Genomic DNA, 25,257 nt, shown 5'->3' with positions numbered 1-25,257 from the left:
TCCCCTGCCCTCCTCCCTCCCTCCACTTCCACCTCTCCCAGCTCATTATCTACCAGCAGGTACGCTAGCTCCTCTTCGTTTTGCGGCGGGCTGGTCTCGTAACTGTGCAGCAGGTTGGCGCCCAGAAGTGCGTCGTTGCAGCGATGGGAGTAGAACAATGCCCTGTGTGAAGCAGTTATTTTCTGATCTTATTCCTGTTTTCGCTTCTGTGTGTGTGAGATGATGCTTCCTATGGTGGAGGTTTGCGTAGTGAAGCAATGAGAGAGCAGAAGTCAATATCCCCAGTGAAAGAGTCAGAAAATCGTGCAAGCCTCATTTAATTCTGGGAGCCCTGTAGTAAAATCATAAGACATAGGCTCATGATGAGGGCATTTGGCCCATCAGGGCAGCACCACCATTCAATCATGGCTGACTTACTATCCCTATCAACCCTTTTCTCCTGCTTTCTCCCTGTAACTTTTGATGCCTTGACTAATCAAGAACCTATCAACCTCCGCTTCAAATACACCCAATGACTTGGCCTCTACAGCCATCTGTGACAATGAATTCCACGGATTCACCTCCCTCTGGCTCAGGAAATTCCTCATCTGTTTTAAAGGGCCATCTTTGTATTCTGAGTCTGCGCCCTCTGACCCTAGACTCTCCCACTATAGGAAACATCCTCACCATGTCTACCAACACACATCAAAGTTGCTGGTGAACGCAGCAGGCCAGGCAGCATCTCTAGGAAGAGGTACAGTCGACGTTTCGGGCCTGCTGCGTTCACCAGCAACTTTGATGTGTGCTGCTTGAATTTCCAGTGTCTGCAGAATTCCTCGTGCTCACTATGTCTGCTCTAGCTTTCAATACTTTTCAAGATTCAATCGGGTTTCCATTAGATCCCACCTCATTCTTCTAATCTCCAGTGAGTACAGGCCCAGATCCATCAAATACTCCTCATACTCCTCCCAATGTACAACAAGAATGTACAATAGTGCAAGTCATCCCTAAGAAACCAAGAAACCAAGCCTCCTGTGTTAATGAGACCCTATAACAGAATATCTCTTACAACAATACAAGTCTCCCGTACTGCTGCAAGCCTCTTATAATACAAAGTTGCTGAGAGAAGTGCAGGCCTTCGATAACAATCCAAGCCAATAAAAATGAAAATCCCCAATAATTGTACAGGCTTCCTTTACTGATGCCAATTTATAATATAAGACTACTTGGTAACTGTTTTTGGCTCTGATAATTATCAATATTATCATTGTGAACCAGTAATGAAAAAGTAAGCTTTTATAATGAGGGGCCCTGATATAACAGAGTAACTTCCAGTAGTACAAAGCTCCATTTATGGAGGAAGCTTTGGTAGCTTAAGTGTGACTTTCTGTTAATGGTTCTCCTCACAACAGACTTTGCTGTCAGCTGCCTTAGTTAACTGCCCAGTGAAGAAAAGAACACTCTGTTAACTACCCAGTGAAGAAAAGAACGTTCTGTTAACTGCCCAGTGAAGAAAAGAAAACTCTGTTAACTGCCCAGTGAAGAAAAGAACACTCTGTTAACTGCCCAGTGAAGAAGCTGCCTCTGTTAACTACCCAGTGAAGAAAAGAACGTTCTGTTAACTGCCCAGTGAAGAAAAGAACACTCTGTTAACTGCCCAGTGAAGAAGCTGCCTCTGTTAACTACCCAGTGAAGAAAAGAACGTTCTGTTAACTGCCCAGTGAAGAAAAGAAAACTCTGTTAACTGCCCAGTGAAGAAAAGAACACTCTGTTAACTGCCCAGTGAAGAAGCTGCCTCTGTTAACTGCCCAGTGAAGAAAAGAACATTCACCACGTAGACGCATTGCCTCACTTTCGCATTCCCATTCGCGAGTTCCAAATTTCACCCTTCATCTCTATCCTTCTCATGACTGTGATCTGCATTCCTGCAACGCTCCCAGACCTCAGCCTTCTCAAGCTCTGGCATCTCATGCAGCCCCTTTTAAATTCGCATTCCCACTGACAGGCATGAATTGGAATTCCCTTTCCCTCTCCGCCTCTCCACATAGGCCGGACTGTGGCTGCAGCCCCTTCCCTTCATCCATCTTTGTGCATAATGTGTGAGAGGGAAACCTATGTTTCATTCTTAGACAAAATGAAATTACTCAGTGTACCACAGCAATGATAGCTATGCATTAACTTAAAATATGCGAAACCTGCCCATGTTTTGGTGAACTGTGTGTGTACAAGGCTTGGAGTAAAAATTTTCTATTTTAGTTAAAATAAATAGGGAGAGGAAAATGTACCACTGGAATCTTCTGGAAATGAGTTTGGCTTTCCTTCAAGCGGTTAGGTGCCAGGAGTGAAACAGAACACATGCAAGCTTGCACTTGCACCTTGCACAGAAACAAATTGTAAGCAAGGTGCACCAGTCCCCACCTTGAGTCACCATGAAACGATGAAACACACCAGTTGTCCTGTTTTCATTGAACCAAGGTTTGCGTGCAATGCCTTGAAAACACTTTATTACTGTTGCTGGGAGTACATTTCTGCAGATTTCCCAAATCCGTCACTGACCATTTGACACAGGGAGTGTGTTCCCTAAAGATGAGCTTTTAGTGACCTAGTGTCACCAAGCTTCTGGGTGAGGTATGCAACTAAAGTTGCACTTGCTTTAATTTGAATGTATAATGTGTCACTAGGGCCGAATAGACTTGGCTGAGGCAAAATACAGTGCAGTGTAGGGAGGTGCATTATCATGCACTTGGATAGAAGGAATAAAGGCATAGACTATTTTCAAAATGGGGAGGAAATTCAGAAATCAGAGTTGCAAAGGGAATTGTGCTGGATTCAATAAAATCAATGATAGTGAAGACAAATGCAACGTTAGCCATTCCGTTTGAGAGGACTGGTCCATAAAAGCAAGGATGTAATGCTGAGGATTTATAGGGGACTGGCCCGACTGCGCTTGGAGCATTGGGAGCAGTTTTGTAGCCCTTACTGAAGAAAGGACGTGCTGCCATTGGAGAGGGTTCAGAGGAGGTTCACGGGAATGATCCCAGGAATGAAAGGGTTAACGTGAATATTTGATGGCTCTGAGTCTGCACTTGCTGGACTTTAGAGGAATGAAGGGGGTCTCAGTGAAGCTTATTGAATGGTGATAGGCCTAGATAGAGTGGATATGAAGAGAATGTTTCCTATAGGAGGAGACCAGAGGGCACAGCCTCAGAATACAAGGACATCCCTTCAGAACAGACATGAGGAGGGATTTCTTTAGCCGGAGGGTGGTGATTTGGTGGAATTCATTGCACAGATGGCTGTGGAGGCCAAGTCTTTAGGTATATTTAAAGTGGAGGTTGTTAGCTTCCTGTTTAGTCAGTGTCAAAGGTTACAGGGAAAAGGCAGGAGAATGGAGTTGAGAGGAATAATAAATCAGCCATGATGGACTGGCAGAGTAGACTCGATGGGCCAAATGGCCAAATTCTGCTCCTATGTGTTATGCTCTTATCATCTTAAAGCCAAGGTTTAGTGGCCTGGGTTAACAAATGTCACCGGGTTTCAGGGTGAGCTATGAAATTAAATTCATGCTCCCTTTAATTTGAACTTGTGTGTTGCTGAGTCCCACTAAGTACTGGCTCGGCGGCAGATCCTCTTTGCGATCTGAATTCAGGGGTAACGTAGCCACAAAGCTGCGTAAAAATATTCCGGGACTTTTCAGATTCCAGAAATACCTTCTGTGGCTCTGACTGGACGAGCCGCCCTTTCAATCCCTCTTCAGTTTTGTAGCTCCAACTGGCAGATCTTGTGGTAGATTCAGCATGTTTCTGCGAATGGAAAGGTGCCAAAGCCGAGCAGGAAACAAAGCCATAAAAGGAGAGGCCGGAGCTGCAGTGCTGAAGGGCGAGTTTCCTTCGTTCTTGCCTTGGCTTATCTCTCGCTGACAGGCAGGGAGTGGAGCTCCACACCTTAATTTCAACGGCATGCTTCCCTCTAAACCATTGCTCCCTTCCCCCGCACAGCCTCCCAGGCTTGTTCCTGCTTGTACGTACGTGGCTTTTCAATGTTGCAATAACTTTGCTGTGCTCAGTTTTCTTTTCCTCTTTAACCCTTCGCAGAGTTCATAGGCTGTTCGTTCGGCCTCTCGAGCTGAAAGCCTTCACGTAGGCCTTTAACTCCGTGCACACAGAGCGTGAAACACTACATCGCTGTAGCGTAGTGGCTAGTGCGTCACCTTGCGGCACCAGTGGCTCAGGTTCAAATCCCACCCCTGCCTGTAAGGAGTTTGTACGTCCTGTCCGTGACCGTGTGGGTTTCCTCCGGGTGCTCTGGTTCCCTCCACTGTCCACGGGTGTTAAGGTGAGTAGGTTAATTGGTCATATGGGTGTGATTGGACCGCACGGGCTCATTGAGGCGAAAGTGCCTGTGACTGTGCTGTATTTCTAAATAAATAAATAAGCCCACACCACAGGCTGTTCAGCCTGCAATGTTGTGCTGGCACTTTACCTTATCTAGCTCTTCCCTCCCACATAACTCTCCATTTTTCTATCATCCATGTGCCTAGCCTCTTAAATGTTCCAAATATATCTGCCTCTACAACCAGCCTCCAGCATTTTGTGTGTGTTGTTCCAGTATCTGTAGAATCCCTTGTGTCTGAAGTAACCCAGTCGTATTTGTCTTCACCTCTTCCCCTGGGCCTCGCTTTCCAGGTACAATAGACAATAGGTGCAGGAGTAGGCCATTTGGCCCTTCGAGCCAGCACCGCCATTCACTGTGATCATGGCTAATCATCCACAATCAGTATCCAGTTCCTGCCTTATCCCCATAACCTTTGATTCCGCTATCTTTAAGAGCTCTATCCATCTCTTTCTTGAAAGCATCCAGAGACTTGGCCTCCACAGCCTTCTGGGGCAGAGCATTCCATATATCCACCACTCTCTGGGTGAAAAGGTTTTTCCTCAACTCCATTCTAAATGGCCTACCCCTTATTGTTAAACTGTGGCCTCTGGTTCTGAGACTCACCCATCAGCGGGAACATGCTTCCTGCCTCCAGCGTGTCCAATCCCTTAATAATCTTATATATTTCAATAAGATCCCCTCTCAGCCTGCTAAATTCCAGAGTAAACAAGACCAGTCACTCCAATCTTTCGACATATGACAGTCCCGCCATCCCGGGAATTAACCTTGTGAACCTGCGCTGCACTCCCTCAATAGCAAGAATGTCCTTCCTCAAATTTGGAGGCCAAAACTGCACACAGTACTCCAGGTGTGGTTTCACCAGGGCCCTGTACAGCTGCAGAAGGACCTCTTTGCTCTTATACTCGATTCCCCTTGTTATGAAGGCCAGCATGCCATTAGCTTTCTTCACAGCCTGCTGTACTTGCATGCTTGCTTTCCGTGACTGATGTACAAGAACAGCTAGATCTTGTTGTGCTTCCCCTTTTCCTAACTTGACTCCATTTAGATAATAATCTGCCTTCCCGTTCTTACCACCAAAGTGGATAACTTCACATTTATCCACATTAAACTGCATCTGCCATGCATCTGCCCACTCACCCAACCTGTTCAAGTCACCCTGCATTCTCATAACATCCTCCTCACATTTCACACTGCCACCCAGCTTTGTGTCATTGGCAAATTTGCTAATGTTACTTTTAATTCCCTCATCTAAATCATTAATATATATTGTAAACAGCTGCAGTCCCAGCACTGAACCCTGCGGTACCCCACTGGTCACTGCCTGCCATTCCGAAAGGGACCCATTACTCGCTGCTCTTTGTTTTCTGTCAGCCAGCCAATTTTCAAACCATGTCAATCCAATTCAATCCAAGAGTACCTATCACTCTTTGTGTGAAAAAAAACTTTGCTGCTAAATCTCCTTTAAACCTTCTGCCTCTCACCTCAAGGCTAAATCCTCCAGTGTATTCAAAATGCAGAGATTGCAGTGTTCAGAAAAGATTCACGAGAATGATTCCAGGAATGAGAGGGTTACCGTATGAGGAACATCCGGCAACTCTTTGATTGTATTCCCTGGAGTTGAGGAGAATGAGGGGGGATCTCATAGAAACATTTTAAATGTTAAAAGGCCTGACAGATTAGATATGGCAAAGTTATTTCCCATGGTAGGGTATTCTAGGACAAGAGGGCAAGACTTCAGGATTGAAGGACGTCCTTTTAGAACTGAGATGCGGAGAAATTACTTTAGTCAGAGGGTGGTAAAATTGTGGAATTTGTTGCCACAAGTGGCTGTGGAGGCCACGTCATTGGGTGTATTTAAGGCAGAGAGAGATAGGTTCTTGATTAGCCAGGACATCAAAGAGTATAGGGAGAAAGCAGAGGAGTGGGGATGACTGGATGAAGTGGATCAGCCCATGATTGAATGGTGGAGCAGACTCGATGGGCAAATGGCTTACTTATGCTCCTAAATCTTATGGTCTTATGTTCTTATGGTCTGTCTAAAAGCCTCTAGAACATCCTGTTGTGTCCGCCCTGCCTCTGTGAGAGCTGCAGGGTCTTTTACAGATGGGGCATGGGACAAAGGGTGGATAGCTTGTGGGATGATGCAATATGTCAGTTGCATGCACCACACTTTTGATCCGCGGATTCAACATTCTCAGTCTAACCCTGAATTCTTCTCCAATCTGAGCAGTCAGGGGCCAGGCATTCTCAGGAGTCAGTGAGGAAGTTGCAATTTTTCAAGGATTTCCGGCATCCATGGTTAATTGATTTTAATTTCCGGTTCGAGCATCTGCCTGGAGCTCTCTCTGTTCCTCTGATGGTTCATGCAGGAACCTGCCCTGAAAAGAGTTTGAGGTGCAGTGAGGAGCCCCTGAAGCAATAAAGTCTTGTATATATGTCGCATTGTTAGCACAGCTTCACAAGGCAACAGTGAGCACGGCTGATCGGAAGGAGTAAAATTTCATAGTGTCTGCCACTATTTTTGGGTGTACAAAACCTCTTTATTATATTTATTTCAAAAATAAACCTTATTCATGAAAAATATACACCCAGAATACAAAAAGCAGTTTGTAAAACATACGAGGGGTGATTGATAAGTTTGTGGCCTAAGATAGAAGGAGTCAATTTTTGAAAGCCTAGCACATTTATTTTTCCTACATTTACACGCTTAGTCCAGCGGTCGTGGAGCATACGGATCCCTTCTTTATAGAAGTGGTCCACAAGCAGGGGTGATTGATAAATTTGTGGCCTACAGTAGATGGAGGTGAGTCATTAACTTCAAGCTTCCTGCATTTTCACTCAGAGTTGAACTGCATGTGCATGTAATGAGAACTGTATAACTTATTGTCTTCTACCTTAGGCCACGAACTTATCAATCACCCCTACTCTGGACCACTTCTACAAAGAAGGGATTCATATGCTCCACGACCACTGGACTAAGTGTGTACATGTAGGAGGGGACTATGTTGAAAAATAAGTGTGCTAGGTTTTCTAAAATTGACTCCTTCTACTCTAGGCTATGAACTTATCAATCACCCCTCATAGAACAGGCCCTCTGACTCACTTTGTTGGAACTAATTAAATTAGTAATCAAAGGCCCAACTAAACAATCAACCTGCATCGCTGGGTACGTTTTCGCCCATGCTGTCCACAGACTTGTACATTGCATACCGTCAGACTCGTCCCATCTTGTATCTCCAGGTGAACTGGAAGACAGGCAGGATAATTTCCCAGTTGGAGGAGCTGGGGGGACGGGCTACATGTGCACCAATGCAGCAGCCCTACACCTGATGACCAGGCCCTTCCCAGCATCTCTCCTACAAATTTTGCCTCACCTTGCCTGTCCGCTCCAGCCAGTTCTTGTCACACGACCCGCTCCCTCTGAATCAGATCCCCAGCAACTTCAGGTAGTCGGAACGGAAGGCGAATGGGGATGGCAGGCAGTTCAGGAAGAGAATGGCCTCACTCTTCCTGTGATTGGCTCGGTCTCCTGGTGCAAACTCATACTGGCTGACCAATTTGCAGACTGACTGTGGACCAGAGTAGAAAATGGTGACGCTGTCGACAAAACACTTTATAGTCGATGCAGTCCTTTCAAAGTGTCACTATGAGGAGTTAATAGAGGGTTGCATTGTCTGAAACAGTGCATTTGAGTCAGCATTCTAAAATGAAAGTACTGCTGCTGAATGTATGAAGATGTGAATGACAATATTCAAAGGAGAGGTTGTTTAGTCTCTATCTATGTCACAGTGAACACCATCTGAAAGATTAGCAGCTCATTGCTGTGTGCGTGATTTACTGTATGCAAATTAGCTGCTGTATCTGCATGTAAAGCAAGCGTCCTGTACTTCAAGAGTAAGCTGTCCAGAAAGAGCTTTGTGAAGGTGCGTGGATGTGAAGGATTGTCAATTCCTCATCCCTCTCCACCTCCACTGAACAAAAAAGAAATTCTTGCGTTACCATCAAAGTCCAGAGCCACTGCTTTATCAGAATTCCGGTTCACTGTTAATTTACAATTTCTTAAGGGTGGAACTCATTTGGCAACCTGGTTTGCTAATTGAACAGTTTCTTGGAATGGAGTTAGGATATTTTTAATAAAATTACAAAGAAGAGATAATCTGCAGACGCTGTAAATCCAAGGAACCCACACAAAAGGACGGAGGAACTCAGCATCTATGGAAAAGAGTACAGTTGATGTTGCTGGCCAAGGCCCTTCAGCAGGACTCAAATCTGTACCTTTATAAGATCCACAAACCTGCGTGTCCAGGTAGACCAATTGTTTCCTGCTTGTTCCTACCCTACTGAACTCTTCAGTAAAATTAGTGGTGTCAGGGACAGTGAAGAAGGTATCTAAGATACAGCAAGATCTTGATTACCTGGGGATATAGTTCAAGGAATGCCATAAAAGGGAAATGTTACGATAGTCATGAGGGATTTCAATATGCAGGTAGATTGAGAAAATCAGGTTGGTGCTGGATCCAAAGAGAGGGAATGTTTAGAAAGCCTAAGAGATGGCTTTTTAGAGCACCTTGTGGTTGAGCCCACTAGAGGAAAGGCTATTCTGGATTAGGTGTTGTGTAATGAACTGGATTGGATTAGGGAGCTTAAACTAAAGGAAACCTTAGGAGCCAGTGATCATAATATGACAGAAGTCACCTTGCAATTTGAGCAGGGCAAGCCAAAATCAGATGTATCAGTACTACAAGGGAATTATAGAGGCATGAGAGAAGAGCAAGCCAAAGTTGATTGGAAGAGTAAACTATGTGATGATGACACAACAGCAAAGAGTGTAGTTTCTAGGAGAAGCTCAGAAGGTGCATGATGGATACATCCCAAAGAAGAAGTATTCTTAAGGCAGGATGACGTAAATGTGGCTGACAAGGAAGTCAAAAACAATGTAAAACAGGGTAGCAGATACCAACAGAATCAACAAACTCATTCATAAGGCCAGTGATGTTGTGGGGATGGAACTGGACTCTCTGATGATGGTGTCTGAAAAGAGGACGCTGTCCAAGTTGCATGCCACCTTGGACAATGTCTCCCATCCACTACATAATGTACTGGGTGGGCACAGGAGTACATTCAGCCCGAGACTCATTCCACCGAGATGCAACACAGAACGTCATAGGAAGTCATTCCTGCCTGTGGCCATCAAACTTTACAACTCCTCCCTTGGAGGGTCAGACACCCTGAGCCAATAGGCTGGTCCTGGACTTATTTTCTGGCATAATTTACATATTACTATTTAATTATTTATCGTTTTATTACTATTTAATTATTTATGATGCAACTGTAACGAAAACCAATTTCCCCCGGGATCAATAAAGTATGACTATGACTACAAGCAAAAGAGAGGGCATATAATAGAGCAAAAATATTGGGAAGTTAGAGGATTGGGAAGCTTTAAAAACCACAAGGCATAAAAAAAATAAGGAGGGAAAAGATTAAATATGAAGATAAGCTTGCTAATAATATCAAAGAGGATACCAGAAGTTTTTTTTGGATATATAAAGAGTAAATGAGAAATGAGAATAGATATCAGACCACTGGAAAATGATGATGGAGAGGTAGTAATGGGTGAAGAAGGAAATGGCAGACAAATTAAATAAGTATTTTGCATCTGTCTTTGGTGTGGAAGACACTAGCAGTATGCCAGAAGTTCAAGTGTGTCAGGTGGCAGAAGTGTGTGCAATGATACTATTTCTTGAGAGAGGGTGCTTGGGAAGCTGAGAAGTCTGACGTGACCAGGACCAGATGGACTACACCCTAGGGTTGTGAAACAGGTGATTGGGAAGATTGTGGAGGCATTGGTAATGATCTTCCAAGAATTGATGGATTTGTGGCCAAGTTTGCAGATGTTACAAAGATAGGTGGAGGGACAGGTAGTGTTGAGGAAGCAGGGAGGCTGCAGAAGGACTTAGACAGATTAGGAGAATGGGCAAACAAGTGGCAGATGGAATACAGTGTTAGAAAGTGTATGGTCAGGCACTTTGGTAGGAAAAAAGATCAGACTATTTTCTAAAAGGGCAGAAAATTTAAAAATTTTAGGTGCAAAAGGGACTTGGGAGTCCTTGTGCAGGATTCCCTAAAGGTTAACTTGCAGGTTGAGTCAGTGGTGAGGAAGATGAATACCATGTTAGCATTCATTTGAAGAGGACTAAAAATATAAAAGCAAGGATGTAATGCTGAGGCTTTATAAGCATTGATGAGTCCTCAGTTGGAGTATTTTGAGAATTTTTGCACTCCTTTTCAGGTGTGCTGACATTGAAAAGGGTTTGGAGGAGATTCATGATAATGATTCCAGGAATTAAAGGGTTATCATATGGGGTGTCTGGGTCGGTACTTGCTGGAATTTAGAAGAATGGGAGGGAATCTCATTGACATCATGCCATCCTGGAGGCACCAAGTCCACCTGCAGCCGTACTCCTTAACACGTACTCTTGCAGCTTGGATGAGGCCTGTCTGAGGCTTTCCCACATGGACATCTCACTGTGCTAGAAAACCAGTAACTTTCAGACAGACCAAAGAGGGTTATTCACTGAGTTGATGATCTCAGGCATGCACTTATTGATGTTCACCAGTACAAGGTTGTCTATGGGCCAGTATTGTGTGAATGCCAGTGGGATATTTGACTGTAAACTACAATTTAGTATCTATGCAATCTATTCCTCATTTGTTTTCCATCCTCTATGCTTTCTCTCAGATCGTAGCCACTCCTTAGCCAAAGATGTTGATGCAAGATCAGATAATTTACTGATGTTTTTGTTCTTGGAAAGTCAGTCACCTTACCAACACAGCACTTTTTGCCCATCCCTTATTGACCCAAGGGGACTAAAGGAACATCTGCATTTTGTTGCAATGCAGGAAATCCAACAACCAGTTTATTCGCAGGAAACACCCATATTGCAAGAGTTTCTGCAGATGCTGGAAATCAAAAACAACATGCATAAAATGCTAAGGGAACTCAGCAGGTCAGGCAGCATCTATGGAGAGAAATAAAAAGTCGATGTTCCGGGCTGAAACCCTTCTTCAAGATTGGAAAGGAAGGAGGAAAGGAGGGGAAGGAGGGAAAGGAGGGGAAGGAGGGGAAGGGTGCAAGTTGGCAGGTGATAGGTGAGACCAGGTGAGGGGGAGCGGGGGGATGGTTGAAGTGGGAAGCTGGGAGGTGATAGATGAAAGCGGTGAAGGGTTGAAGAAGAAGGAGGCTGGTAGGAGAGGAGAGTGAACGATGGAGGAAAGAGGAGGAAAACCAGAGGGAGGCATTGATAAGAGGATGGGTAAGAGTAGAGCAAGAATGGAGACCGGAAAGGGAGAGAAGGTAGAGAGAGGAGGAATGACCTGAAGCTGGAGAAACTGATGTTCATGCTGTCAGGTTGGATGCTACCCTGATGGGATATGAGAATAGGAGCATTTGTATCGAACTGAGAAAGTAGAGTGGATATTGGTATGAGATTTCGTCTCAACAATAAAAATACTCTTTAAGCTAGGTCTTGTGCTCAGGTCTTGGCATGGAAGGTTAAGTTATGAGTATCCATTTACCTTAAGGCATGAACCTTGTCTACTGGGCTGTCATTGGTTGAAATTCACCATAAAGGTTCCAATAGCGAATGGCCTTTTGCCAGCAATAGGTCTGATCATCAAGGACCCATCGTCCAGGCCATGCTCTCTTCTCGCTGCTACCATCAGGAAGGAGGTACAGGAGCAGTATGTCCCAGACCACTAGGCTGAAGAATAGTTATTACCCTACAACAATCAGGCTCCTGAACTAATGTGGATAACTTTACTCACCTCAACTCTGAACTGACCATTGAACACAACCTTTCAACTCACTTTCAATGATTCTACAACTCATGTTCTTGATTGTATTTATTTATTGACTTACCTGTTATTTATTATTATTTATAATACTTATTCCCTTTATATTTGCACCATCTGTCAGTCTTTTTTGTGTGTAGTTTTTCATTGATCCAATTTTGCTTCTTTGTTCCACTGCGGATGCCTGTTAGAAAAGAAATCTCAGGGTAATATTTGGAGACAGAGACATACTTTGCTAATACACTTAACTTTGAACAAATAATAAAAAATTAACTTTGAACAGTAGATAGGGCCTCCTGTCTCACTGCTGGAATGTGAGGTGGGTTAAGAGGAGGTGTTGCGTGGGTGAGTGGGAGGAGGTGGCGAATGGGCTGATTTCCTCTAAGAATATGAGAGCTTCTCAGTTACACTAGTCTGGTGAACACACAGAGGAAGTAGGAGGTCCTGTCCACGACCCGTACTGCCAATACACTTGAAGACAGTAAAGAGAATGTAAGAGTGGGTGAGGTCATGGCAACATGCCCAGAGCATTTCTGGGAAAGTATTGGCAGCCTTCCCAGCACCAAGACCAACTCTGATTAGCAAAGCTGTTTGTCTTGGATTACTAATGATGTCTATACAACACGAATCCCTTTTTACACCTGATGTCTTTATATATATATATATAAACTCTCTCATGAGCCCAGTTCTTTAGATGTAAATTCAGAATATTCAATATATGTGACATACATTTACATATATGCCGTAAAATATTAAAATACCATCCAGAGGCCTTGGTCATTGATTAGAAGGCAGAAGCCCACATCTCACCATAGCAACTGAGGAACTTAAATTAATCTGGAATGATAGAGCTAAGCATCTGTAAAAGTGACTCTGAAAGTATCAGGTTGTTTAAAGACGCTCTAATTCACTAACTCCGTCTGCCATTCTTACCTGGTCTGGACTGCATGTGACTCATAACTCAGCAGCTCTGGGTTAATCCTTAATTATCTCCTGAGATCTGCTGGCAATCGGGGTGAGCAATAATAACAAAATTCTCATCTCAGTTTTGAACATTTAACAAATCAGAATGCAACCTCATTCCATTATGTTACCTATCCCAGAGGAAACAGGTTCAGAATACAAGGACAGACCCTTTAGAGCAGAATTGAGGAAAAATGTGTGTGTGATATTTACTTTTGTATATCCTAGTGAAAACATTGTATATGATATTTATATTATATTGTTTGACAAATTATGAGGGGTGTAGATAGGGTTAATGCAAGCAAGGCTTTTTCTACTGAGGTTGGGTGAAACTAGAACTAAAGGTCATAGGTTAAGAGTGAAAGGTGAAATAAGGGGAACATGAGGGGGGGGCTTCTTCACCCAGAAGGGTGGTGAGACTGTGGAACGAGCTACCAGAAGAAGTGGTGGATGAAGGGTTGATTTCAACATTTAAGAGAAATTTGGATAAGTACGTGGATGGGAGCTTTATGGAGGGCTATGGTTCAGATGTGGGTCAATTGGTCTAGGTATGGATGAGATGTGTCAAAGGACCTGTTTCTGTGTTGTAGTCCTCTGTGACTATGACAGACCTTGCAAACTAGGGATTTTCATTTCCTCCCAGAGGGCCGCTGACACATCCTACTACATCCAACAAAAGTAACATGGAAAAGTATTTCCTCTCAGAGGACCTGAGCCTATGAAAAAAGTCTGGTGGAAGCAGAGCCTTTGAATATTACTAAAGAGAGCGGAAGATAGATTCTTGATAAGCAACAGCGTGAAGCATAACCTCAAGTCAGCAGGAATGCAGAGAATGAATCCGCCATGGTCTTATTGAATGGCAGAACAGGAGTAGAAGGGCTGAGTGGCCTACTGTGCTCCAAATTTGAAATACACAGGTAACATATTCCTTTATTTAACATATCCAGTACCTGATGATATCTTTTTACACCCTGATTTTACCACCATAGTGATATATATGAAATAATGTTATTATCTTATATGTTAACTATTTTGAAATGCATATTTATTTATTTATTGACATACAGCGCAGAATAGGCCCTTCCGGCCCTGCGTGCCGCACCACCCAGCAGCCCGCCAATTTAATCCAAGCCTAATCACGGGACAACTTACAATGACCAATTAACCCACCAACTGGTACGTCTTTGGACTGTGGGAGCACCCGGAGGAAACCCACACAGTCACAGAAAGAACATACAAACTCCTTACAGGTAGTGGCAGGAATTGAACTCGGGTCGCTGGTACCGTAAAGCGTTGTGCTAACCACTGTGCTACCTTGCATATTGTATTTAGTATGTTCCCTGCTTAATTATACATTGCCACATAATTATCCAGAGGAAGATGATTTTTATAAAGTAATTTTCTGTAGACTGATGGGCTGAGAGAAAAAACTCTTGGCAACTTAATGTTTAGATTCATTCTCAGTTACTTAAATAATTGCTCATACGAAGAGATAAACAGTCTAATTCAGCCTGTTAACTTAACAGAAAGGAATTTGATCCAGTCATCAAAGACATTTTCCCTTGCAAAGGAAACCAAAACAGTAGACTGTAAATATGAGAAAGCCACTAATTACTAAAATAGGCAAGCTGACGGTCGTGCCTGAATTAAACAGTATGAGGAGAACATGCGGAGCTTGCTTGCTACTATAAGGAGTGGTCTGATCTAGACCTACTTAAGTGGAAAGCAGAGATTACTCATGGATGGCATAGTGTCACAGCTGGAGGAGCTGCTGTCTGAATCAGAATTAGGTTTATTATCAATGTCATATGTCATAAAATTTCTCTTCACCTGCCTATCACCTCTTTCCTGTGCCTCTCCTCCTTCCCTTTCTCCTAAACTTAACCCTCCTATCAGATCTTTCTTCTTCACCCTTTATCCTTTCCACCCTTCATCTCCCAGCTTCTCACTGCATCCATCCCTCCTCCACCCACCTGCCTTCCCCCTCACCTTGCCTCACCTATCAATTTCCAGCTTGTACTCCTCCCTTCCCTCACCTTCTTAACCTGGCTTCCTTTCCAGTCCTTTCCACAGATGCTACTGACCCGCCGAGTTCCTCCAGCATCTCGTATGCGTTATGTCGCGAAGCTTAGCGTTCTGCGGCAGCCCTCAAGTGCAAGATATAAAAAATATTATGTTACAATAAAAATATAAATAAACAAAAAGTGACAAAGAAATATGGCTAGGTCGTGTACGTGCACCGTTCAGAGTTCTGATGGGGAAGGAGCTGTTCCTAAAATGTTGAGTGTACGTCTTCTGGCTCCAGTAACTCTTCCCTGATGGTAGTAATGAGAGGAGGGCATGTCCTGGATTTTGGGAATCTATTGCTCAGTCCACCTACCCAGCTGATCAAGATCCCGCCGTCATTCCCGGTACTCCTTCTCACTGCCCATGTCACCACCTATTTCAGTGCCATCTGCAAGCTTACTGATTATTTTGCCAACCACTGTCAGAGTGAATGAGTACCCCCATGAAGGGTTGCACCATTTGTTGCTGCAAAAGAAAATAAAGTCTTTCTGGTCCTTTGGTGACTGTGAGTAGTTGGTGGAACTGGATACTCTTGGTGGAGACTGAAGGAAGTCAGGGGAAGGCCAGAGCACTGAGCACGACAATGATGTTATGATTCTGCAAACAACAGGAAGTCTGATATTAATCCTGAACCCTGGTTGGAAGGTCTGGTTGGCAGGTGTTAGTGATAAGAAGCTGGAACTGACAGTGTGAATGAACTATTTACGTGCTCAGAAAGTACCAGGCAATAAGAGAACCAGGGTGAATAACTTCACTTACCTCAACACAGAACTGACTCCACAATACTACTCAACTTCTCAATATTATTTATTTATTGTTCTTGCACAGTTCTTCTCTTTTGCACATTGGATGTTTTCCATTTTTGTGGGTAGTTTTTCATTAATTTGATTGTGTTTCCTTGTATCTACTGTGAATACCTACAAGAAAATGAATCTCAGGGTATTACGTGGTGACATATATGTACTTTGATAATAAATTTACTTTGAACTTTGAGGTGTTAGTGATAAGAAGCTGGGGTTTGACAGTGCAGATGAAGTGTTCAGAAAGTACCAGGCAATCAGAGAATCTTTATGACCTACTGGATTAATGCTAATATATGTGTGTGGGAAGAGGGAGTGATCCCACTTTAGATCAGTGGAAAGTGATACTTACTCTCAAACGTGCCAAACTGCATGTACTTAACTACAGGACTCAACACCCTACAGCTCAGTGCAAAGCACTGTTTCCTTGCCTCCTGGTTTGTATTGTAGAACTGTGTCTGCTGATCCATATAACCATATAACCATATAACAATTACAGCGCAGAAACAGGCCATCTTGGCCCTTGTAGTCCGTGCCGAACACTTACTCTCACCTAGTCCCACTGACCTGCACTCAGCCCATAACCCTCCATTCCTTTCCTGTCCATATAGCTATCCAATTTAACTTTAAATGACAACATCGAACCTGCCTCAACCACTTCTGCTGGAAGCTCGTTCCACACAGCTACCACTCTCTGGCTTGTGTTCTTAATCCGTTTTGATTCCAATATTCTTTACATTTACCTATAGCCTTGTTCCTCTCTGTTGCTAATAACATCATGCAAACATCTAATGTATCTGAGTTTCTAGGATTCAGAATTCCCCACAATTGTTGGCCATGGTTTCAGTTGCCAAGAATCCTTGGAACTTTCCCAGATTCTATCCCTTGCCCTTTGAAGACGATCACTTTCACTGAGTTATCCTTCTGTGTGACTCCTGTTGATTTTGTTTCCAAAGGTGTTGCTAGTAGGAGAGCTGTCTCACAGACCTAGCAACCCGTATTCAAATCTCACCTCAAGTGACAACCTCAGGTACTGACCTCAAATACTCAAGGCAAGGTGTGGAAATAAAGTGACGAGTCAGGTTCCGCAAGGGTTGCTACTTTTCACGTTACATGTTAATGATCTGGCTGGCAGAATTGGTGGCTTAGTAGCCAAATTTGCGAACGATACGAAGATAGGTGGAGAGTCAGGTGGTGTTAAGGAAGCAGGGAGTCTGAAGAAAAGACAGAGAGATTAGGAGAATGGGTGAAGATGTGGCACATGGAATGTAGCGTAGGGACATGTATGGTAATGCACTTCAGTTGAAGGAATAAAGGCATAGATTATTTTCTGAACAGGAAGGGAATTCAAAAGCTGGAAGTGCAAAGGGACTTGAATGTCCTAGTACAGAATTCCCTGAAGGTTAACTTGCAGATTGAGTCATTCATAAGGTAGGCAAATGTCACTTTAGCATTCATTTCAAGAGGACCAGAGTAGAAAAGCAAGGGTGTAATGCTGAGGCTTTATGAGGCCATATATGGAGTATTGTGAGCAGTTCTAGCCCCCTCATCTAAGAAAGAATGAACATAGAACATAGAAATTTACAGCATATTACAGGCCCTTCGGCCCACAGTGTTGTGCCAACCATGTAACTTACTCTAGAGACTGCCTAGAATTTCCCTAGCACATAGCCTTCTATTTTTCTAAGCTCCACGTACTTATCTAAGAGACTCTTAAAAGACCCTATTGGATCCACTTCCACCACTGTTGCCGGCGTGTATTCTATGCACCCACCACTATCTGTGTGAAAAACTTACTCCTGACATCCCCTCGGTACCTATTTCCAAGCACCTTAAAACTATGCCCCCTCGTGTTAGCCATTTCAGCCCTGGGAAAAAGCCTCTGACTATCTACGTGATCAATGCCCCTCATCATCTTATACACCTCTGTCAGGTCACTTCTCATCCTCCGTCGCTCCCAGGAGAAAAGGCCAAGTACACTCAACCTATTCTCATAAGGTACGCCCTCCAATCCAGACAACATCCTTGTAAATCTCCTCTGCACTCTCTCTATAGTCTCCACATCCTTCCTGTAGTGAGGTGACCAGAACTGAACACAGTACTCCAAGTGGGGTCTGACTAAGATCTTATATAGCTGTAACATTACCTCATGGCTCTTAAACTCAATCTTATGGTTGATGAATGCCAGCACACCATATGCCTTCTTAACAGCACTGTCCTGTCGACATGAACCCCAAGATCTCTCAGATCTTGCACACTGCCTAGAGTCTTACCATTTATTCTGTTTTCAAATTGGACCTACCAAAATGAACCACTTCACACTTATCTGGTTTCAAATCCATCTGCCACTTCTCAGCTCAGTTCTGCATTTTATCGATGTCCCGCTGTAACCTCTGACAATCCTCCAGACTATCCACAACACCCCCAACTTTTGTGTCATCAGAAAACTTATTAACCCACCCTTCTACTTCTTCATCCAGGTCACTTATAAAAATCACAAAAAGGAGGGGTCCCAGAACAGATCTCTGTGGAACAAATGTGCTGGCATTTGACGGGGTCCAGCCGCGTTTCACAAAAATGATCCCAGGAATAAAAGGGTTAATGTATGAGGAGCATCTGATGGCTCTGGGCTTTTCTTCACAGGAATTTAGGAGAGTGAGCGGAATCGCAATGAAACTTGTTGAATATCGAAAGGCCTAGATAGAGTAGACATGGAGTGGATGTTTCTTGCTGTGGGTGGGGGAGAGTGTAGAATGTCATGTGTGACGCCAAGCAGAGCTACCGGATGGATGATGCTAATGAGAGAGATAACGGAAGACAATGGAGAAACATTCAAAATGCTAATGAGAGAAGAGAGAGATTAATGAGAAAGAAACACAATTCAGATATTGACAGACCGTTTGCTTTGAACCTGAACTGTTTGAAGTTTGACGGACAGGTGATACCCCAGCAGGGGGATAAAAAGAGCAGGTTTGCTAAGGCACGACACACACCACGAGACCCTGGAAAGAGCAGCGTGCCCCCACAAGTTGGTGACAGTTTGGAGGACTGGTTCACGAGAATTGGTCAGAGGCTCACAGGGTGTAAAGGTACGATCGGTGGGAATCTGGGGTGTGTGTCTGCCCTTGCCTGGGTGCCAGGTTCACCGTGGAAGAATGATCATATCTGGAACGGAGGGGTCACAGTCGGTGACCACAGCGGGATCAGAAGACATCTAAAGGTCTGCCCGAAACCAACTGCATCTCTCACTCTCTCTCTCTCTCTCTCTCTCTCTCTCTCTCCAACGGTACAACAACAGCGATTACTTTGAACTGCACTAAACTGAACTGAACTCTGCTTCACTTAAGACTGATCATTTTACTCCTAGACTGCGATAGAGCTTGGTTGATTCCTATTACCCTATTTCTGTGTATATGTGTGTATAATCATTGCTAACTTGTTACATTTATATCCTTGCGATTAGTGTACTGTATTACTTATTCCTTTAATAAAACTTTATTAGTTCCTAGTAATCACAGACTCCAACGAGCGTTCCATTTCTGCTGGTTTGGCAACCCAGTTACGGGGTCTGTAACAAGAACTACAGGGCACAGCCTTGGAATTGAAGGCCATCTTTTTAAGACAGAGATGACGAGTGTTTTCTTTAGCTAGAGGGTAGTAAGTATGTGGAGGACAAGACAGTTCATATGCTTAAAGCAAAGGTTGGTAGGTTCTTGATTTGTAAGGGCGTCAAAGGTTACAGGAAGAAGGCAGAGGCTTGATATTGAGAAGGATAATAAATCAGCCAAGATTGAATAGTACAGCAGACAATGGGCTGAATGGCCTAATTCTGCTCCTGTGTCTTACGGTCTAATATCTGTGTGGAGATTGTGTGAACCCAGTGAGCTTCCTCTGGGTTCTCTAGTTTCTTCTCAAATTCCGTGGAGTTTGTAAATTGCCCCTTTGCCGGGGTTGCTCAGAAGGCGGGGAGAATGGGTTACAGAGACAATTACTGTGGAGGAGAACTGTGGTGTGAGCCAACACAGGTCATGTGGGTCTTCCTCTCTGCTGTATGATTCAGTGACATATAAAAACATGCTGGTGTTACGATCCATGTAGTTCTGCATAATATTGTTATAACTAATTGAAAGAAAGTACAATAAATCTTTTTAAAATGGCTTTGAATTTTCTCTAAAGGTTAAAGAACGATTGATCAGGATTTTAATTTTCATTTCCAAGAAACTCTGAGAAAACCCCTAGATTGTTTAGCAATGCTGCACATGAATACAAACGTGAAGAGGAAGCCAGGCTAGCCGATGTGGACTTGTTTGGATAGGCATTAGTCCACATAGTTTACATGGGACTGTGAGGGGCATGCCCAGGAACATTTTTGCCTTTGAACTTGCTGAACAAATATTTCAATAGCCTAAGCATCGAATCTCAGAAAAGAACAGCACAGAGGAGAGAGTGCATGGGCTCTGTCAAAGAGCTGTTCGTTTCCTGCCATATCCTTGATTGTGTTTCTGTCTGTTAAGGACTTACCCAAATCCCTTTTGGACATGTTTCCTTTCACAGCTTTATCACACATTGTTTGCCAAATGGAATAAGGCAGAGGGAGCCCTACAGTTCCTCAACCCTTTCCATGTTCAAAGAAGACCATGGCTGATACTCCACTCAACTTCTACTTTCCTTTCTGATCCCCATATCTCAGGATCAACCAGGAAGTGAGAAATCTGTCCATTGTAGCCTTCCAGTATATTCCAGGATATATAAATCATAGCCATATTAAAAAGAAATTAACCAGTTTATGTCATCAATAATTCATACCAGCTGAATGGATAAACTCCCTAACTTCATGCCTAAAGATCCAAAAGCTTATTCTAAGACAATGTGTTTTTGCTCATTCTAAGAAGTGCAGATTACAGGTTGTCCCAGGATAATTGAATGCATTCTGGCTTCACAGATGTTCACCTGTCAATTTTTTACTTTAAGTTGGAAAATACACAAAAATCACTTGTCTGGTAACTACACCTCCACAATATTGTAATGAAAGGCACCAAAAGCACAATAATGAATAATTACTGAAAGTGGTGGGGGAGGGGGGAGAGGGAACTACTCCTGCTGTTTGTAGGAATGAACGTATGTTGGACATTTCAATATAATACTATAATAGAAGTCTGTTAATATGTAGGACTGTCTGCATGTTGAACTTTCATTACCCAGGGACACTATGTGATCATTATTTTTTCTTAAAGAATAAATTAGGACTGTAATGATACATAAGGAGCTTATGCAGCTCATCAAGTCCATGCTAGCTCACTGTTGTCACATTTCTCATTCATTTAAGACAAATGTAGGTCCCCTACAGACAGAAACAGGTGAATTGATTATGGGGAGCAAGGACATGGCAGGCCAATTGAATAATTACTTTGGTTCTGTCTTCACTAAGGAGGACATAAATAATCTTCCAGAAATAGTAGGGGACAGAGGGTCCAGTGAGATGGAGGAACTGAGCGAAATACATGTTAGTAGGGAAGTGGTGTTAGGTAAATTGAAGGGATTAAAGGCGGATAAATCCCCAGGGCCAGATGGTCTGCATCCCAGAGTGCTTAAGGAATAGCCCGAGAAATAGTGGATGCATTAGTGATAATTTTTCAAAACTCTTTAGATTCTGGACTAGTTCCTGAGGATTGGAGGGTGGCTAACATAACCCCACTTTTTAAAAAAGGAGGGAGAGAGAAACCAGGGAATTATAGACCAGTTAGCCTAACATCGGTGGTGGGTAAACTGCTAGAGTCAGTTATCAAAGATGTGATAAAAGCACATTTGGAAAGCGGTGAAATCATCGGACAAAGTCAGCATGGATTTGTGAAAGGAAAATCATGTCTGGCAAATCTCATAGAATTTTTTGAGGATGTAGCTAGTAGAGTGGATAGGGGAGAACCAGTGGATGTGGTATATTTGGATTTTCAAAAGGCTTTTGACAAGGTCCCACACAGGAGATTAGTGTGCAAACTTAAAGCACCCGGTATTGGGGGTAAGGTATTGATGTGGATAGAGAATTGGTTGGCAGACAGGAAGCAAAGAGTGGGAATAAACGGGACCTTTTCAGAATGGCAGGCAGTGACTAGTGGGGTACTGCAAGGCTCAGTGCTGGGACCCCAGTTGTTTACAATATATATTAATGACTTGGATGAGGGAATTAAATGCAGCATCTCCAAGTTTGCGGATGACACGAAGCTGGGCGGCAGTGTTAGCTGTGAGAAGGATGCTAAGAGGATGCAGGGTGACTTGGATAGGTTAGGTGAGCGGGCAAATTCATGGCAGATGCAATTTAATGTGGATAAATGTGAAGTTATCCACTTTGGTGGCAAAAACAGGAAAACAGATTATTATCTGAATGGTGGCCGATTAGGAAAAGGGGAGGTGCAACGAGACCTGGTTGTCATTATACACCAGTCATTGAAAGTGGGCATGCAGGTACAGCAGGCGGTGAAAAAGGCGAATGGTATGCTGGCATTCATAGCAAGAAGATTTGAGTACAGGAGCAGGGAGGTACTACTGCAGTTGTACAAGGCCTTGGTGAGACCATACCTGGAGTATTGTGTGCAGTTTTGGTCCCCTAATCTGAGGAAAGACATCCTTGCCATAGAGGGAGTACAAAGAAGGTCCACCAGATTGATTCCTGGGATGGCAGGACTTTCATATGATGAAAGACTGGATGAACTAGGCTTATACTCGTTGGAATTTAGAAGATTGAGGGGGGATCTGATAGAAACGTATAAAATCCTAAAGGGATTGGACAGGCTAGATGCAGGAAGATTGTTCCCGATGTTGGGGAAGTCCAGAACGAGGGGTCACAGTTTGAGGATAAAGGGGAAACCTTTTAGGACCGAGATTAGGAAAAACTTCTTCACACAGAGAGTGGTGAATCTGTGGAATTCTCTGCCACAGGAAACAGTTGAGGCCAGTTTATTGGCTATATTTAAGAGGGAGTTAGATATGGCCCTTGTGGCTAAAGGGATCAGCGGGTATGGAGGGAAGGCTGGTCAGGGTTCTGAGTTGGATGATCAGCCATGATCATACTGAATGGCGGTGCAGGCTCAAAGGGCTGAATGGCCTACTCCTGCACCTATTTTCTATGTTTCTATGTTTCTATGATTCTCTGTTCTGGAAATACAGTTTCCTCAAATTCATGTGAGTTGTACTTTTTTCAATTCCCTGTGATTCTACTTCTGCCTCCCTTCAGCGGGCAGTTTCAAATCACAAACTACGTTCTACCCAGTGGTTTTCCTCACATTTAACCACCCCCTCCAGTCATAGTCCTGTTACCTAACTTCTCCCAATTTATCCTTTATAAAACGACCATGATCTTGTATACCTTAACCAGAGCTTATTTCTGCTTGGGAGAGAGATATGCCAGCTTCTCCATTCCAACCTAGCAAATGAAGTGACTTAGCCCTGCAGCTTTATCTGTGATCTTCACCTGCACCCTCTTTATGTCCTTCCTAAGATGTGATGGGCAGAGTGAGATGTAGCACTGCAGTTCTGGCCTTAGCTGTGGTATCTCCCTTCTGTTTCTTTTGCTGCTCAGACTTTTCTGTCCACTGTTATCAACGTTTCTACCATTGGAAACAATTCCTTTATTTTCTCTGTCTAAAGACCTTTAGCTATTATTTTCACATAATTAAAAATCCCATTATTTGCACTGCTCTGATCTTCCCCTGCACCTTATGCCACTTATTAATTGCTAAACCCTTCAAATGCTCCCTGTCATGTCAAGGAGAAAACATCCTTATTCATTTCCTGTTTCTATTTGTACAGAACAGGGTGATATTGAATGAAGACCAGAGATTTAGAGCCACTGGAGAGGCATTTAAATTAGTGTTTTCTTATTGAAAACAAGGAAGGACATTCGGCTGTTTTACTCTTCTCAAAGATTAAAGATTAGCTTTATTTGTCACATGTGCATGAAAACCTTCGGAAGTGTATAGTTTGCATTAAACCAAATGAGGGAGGATTGTGCTGGGCAGCCCACGAGTGTTGCCACGCTTTCACAGCTGACATAACATGCCTACAGCTCACTAACCATAACTGTACACCTTTAGAGTGTGGGAGAAAACTGGAGTACCTAGAGGAAGCCCATGGGCTTCATGGGGAACGTGCAGATTCCTGACAGACGGTGGCAGGAATTGAACTCCGACCTTGTAAAGCGCTGTGTTAGCCGCTGCTGTCCTGTGGATTTAAGTAAGAAGAAGGCATCTGTTAGTCTTGTGAGACCATGGATCTGCGCCTGGAAAGTCTTCACTCTCCAGGGCGCAGGCCTGGGCAGGTTGTATGGAAGACCGGCAGTCACCCATGCTGCAAGTCTCCCTCTCCACGACACCAGTGTTGTCCAAGGGAAGGACATCGGGACCCATGCAGCTTGGCACCAGTGTCGTCGCAGAGCACTGTGTGATTAAGTGCCTTGCTCAAGGACACAACACGTTCCCTGGGCTGGGGCTCAAGCTCACGACCTTCAGGTCACTAGTCCAATGCCTTAACCACTTGGCCACATGCCCATTAAGTATTTAATGGTTTATACATTGGAGCTACCTCGGAGAAAATTGTGCAGGTTGGTGGGAGGTAACCTAACCACTCTAATTTGGCACTAATGTGTGTTGCGTGAATACTACCTTGCTGTTTTGGTCTCTTTTTACAATATTCGTTCATTTATTTTCATATTTCTTATTGTAACCTACAGTAATTTTTAATGTATTGCACTGTACTATTCACTAGGACCTCCGGTCAAGATAGTGCCTGCATACAAAGCTCCTTCAGTCGACACCTTCTGGATAGATCATGAAAATATATATGCCTTTTACGTTTGTTGTTCATCTTGAATGTGATTCCGGAACCGTCAGAGCCTGCGATTTGCAGTTCAGAGATTGTTTGGATGTTTCAGCGCTCTGGCATCTCCGAGAAGACTCTGGGAGGCAGAGGCAAGGTGCGGGGACCTCGTGGTGAGGAGGCTGCAAGCTGATATTCGACTCCATTTCGCTGACTAAAGCTTCCATTGTTCGCTGATTGGAGCGATGAGGGAGATTGAAATGCCAGCTGCCTGGCTTTTTATCGGTGGTGAGATCACCCTGCTGTGGAGAGAGGAGACTGCCTTTCTATCACTGGTGAGATCACTCTGCTGTCAGAGAGGGGAGACTGCCTTTTTATTGCTGGTGAGATT

At 43.6% G+C, this 25,257-nt stretch overlaps 1 long non-coding RNA gene across 2 annotated transcripts in view; it reads left to right on the top strand.

Moving 5' to 3' along the window:
• Positions 1-3,838: 3,838 nt before the first annotated feature.
• Positions 3,839-25,257, top strand: part of LOC140191017 (uncharacterized) — a 65,256-nt gene continuing 43,837 nt past the window's right edge. For both annotated transcript variants that reach the window (XR_011883745.1, XR_011883744.1), the window contains exons 1-2: positions 3,839-4,314; positions 13,835-14,108. This is a non-coding gene — a long non-coding RNA (uncharacterized lncRNA). The remainder of the gene's footprint in view (positions 4,315-13,834; positions 14,109-25,257) is intronic.

The sequence above is a fragment of the Mobula birostris genome, chromosome 32 (assembly GCF_030028105.1).
Source record: "Mobula birostris isolate sMobBir1 chromosome 32, sMobBir1.hap1, whole genome shotgun sequence".
NCBI classification, from domain to species: Eukaryota; Metazoa; Chordata; class Chondrichthyes; order Myliobatiformes; family Myliobatidae; genus Mobula; species Mobula birostris.
The sequence above is the reverse complement of the archived record's forward strand: the minus strand, read 5'-3'. Positions and strand labels throughout refer to the sequence as shown.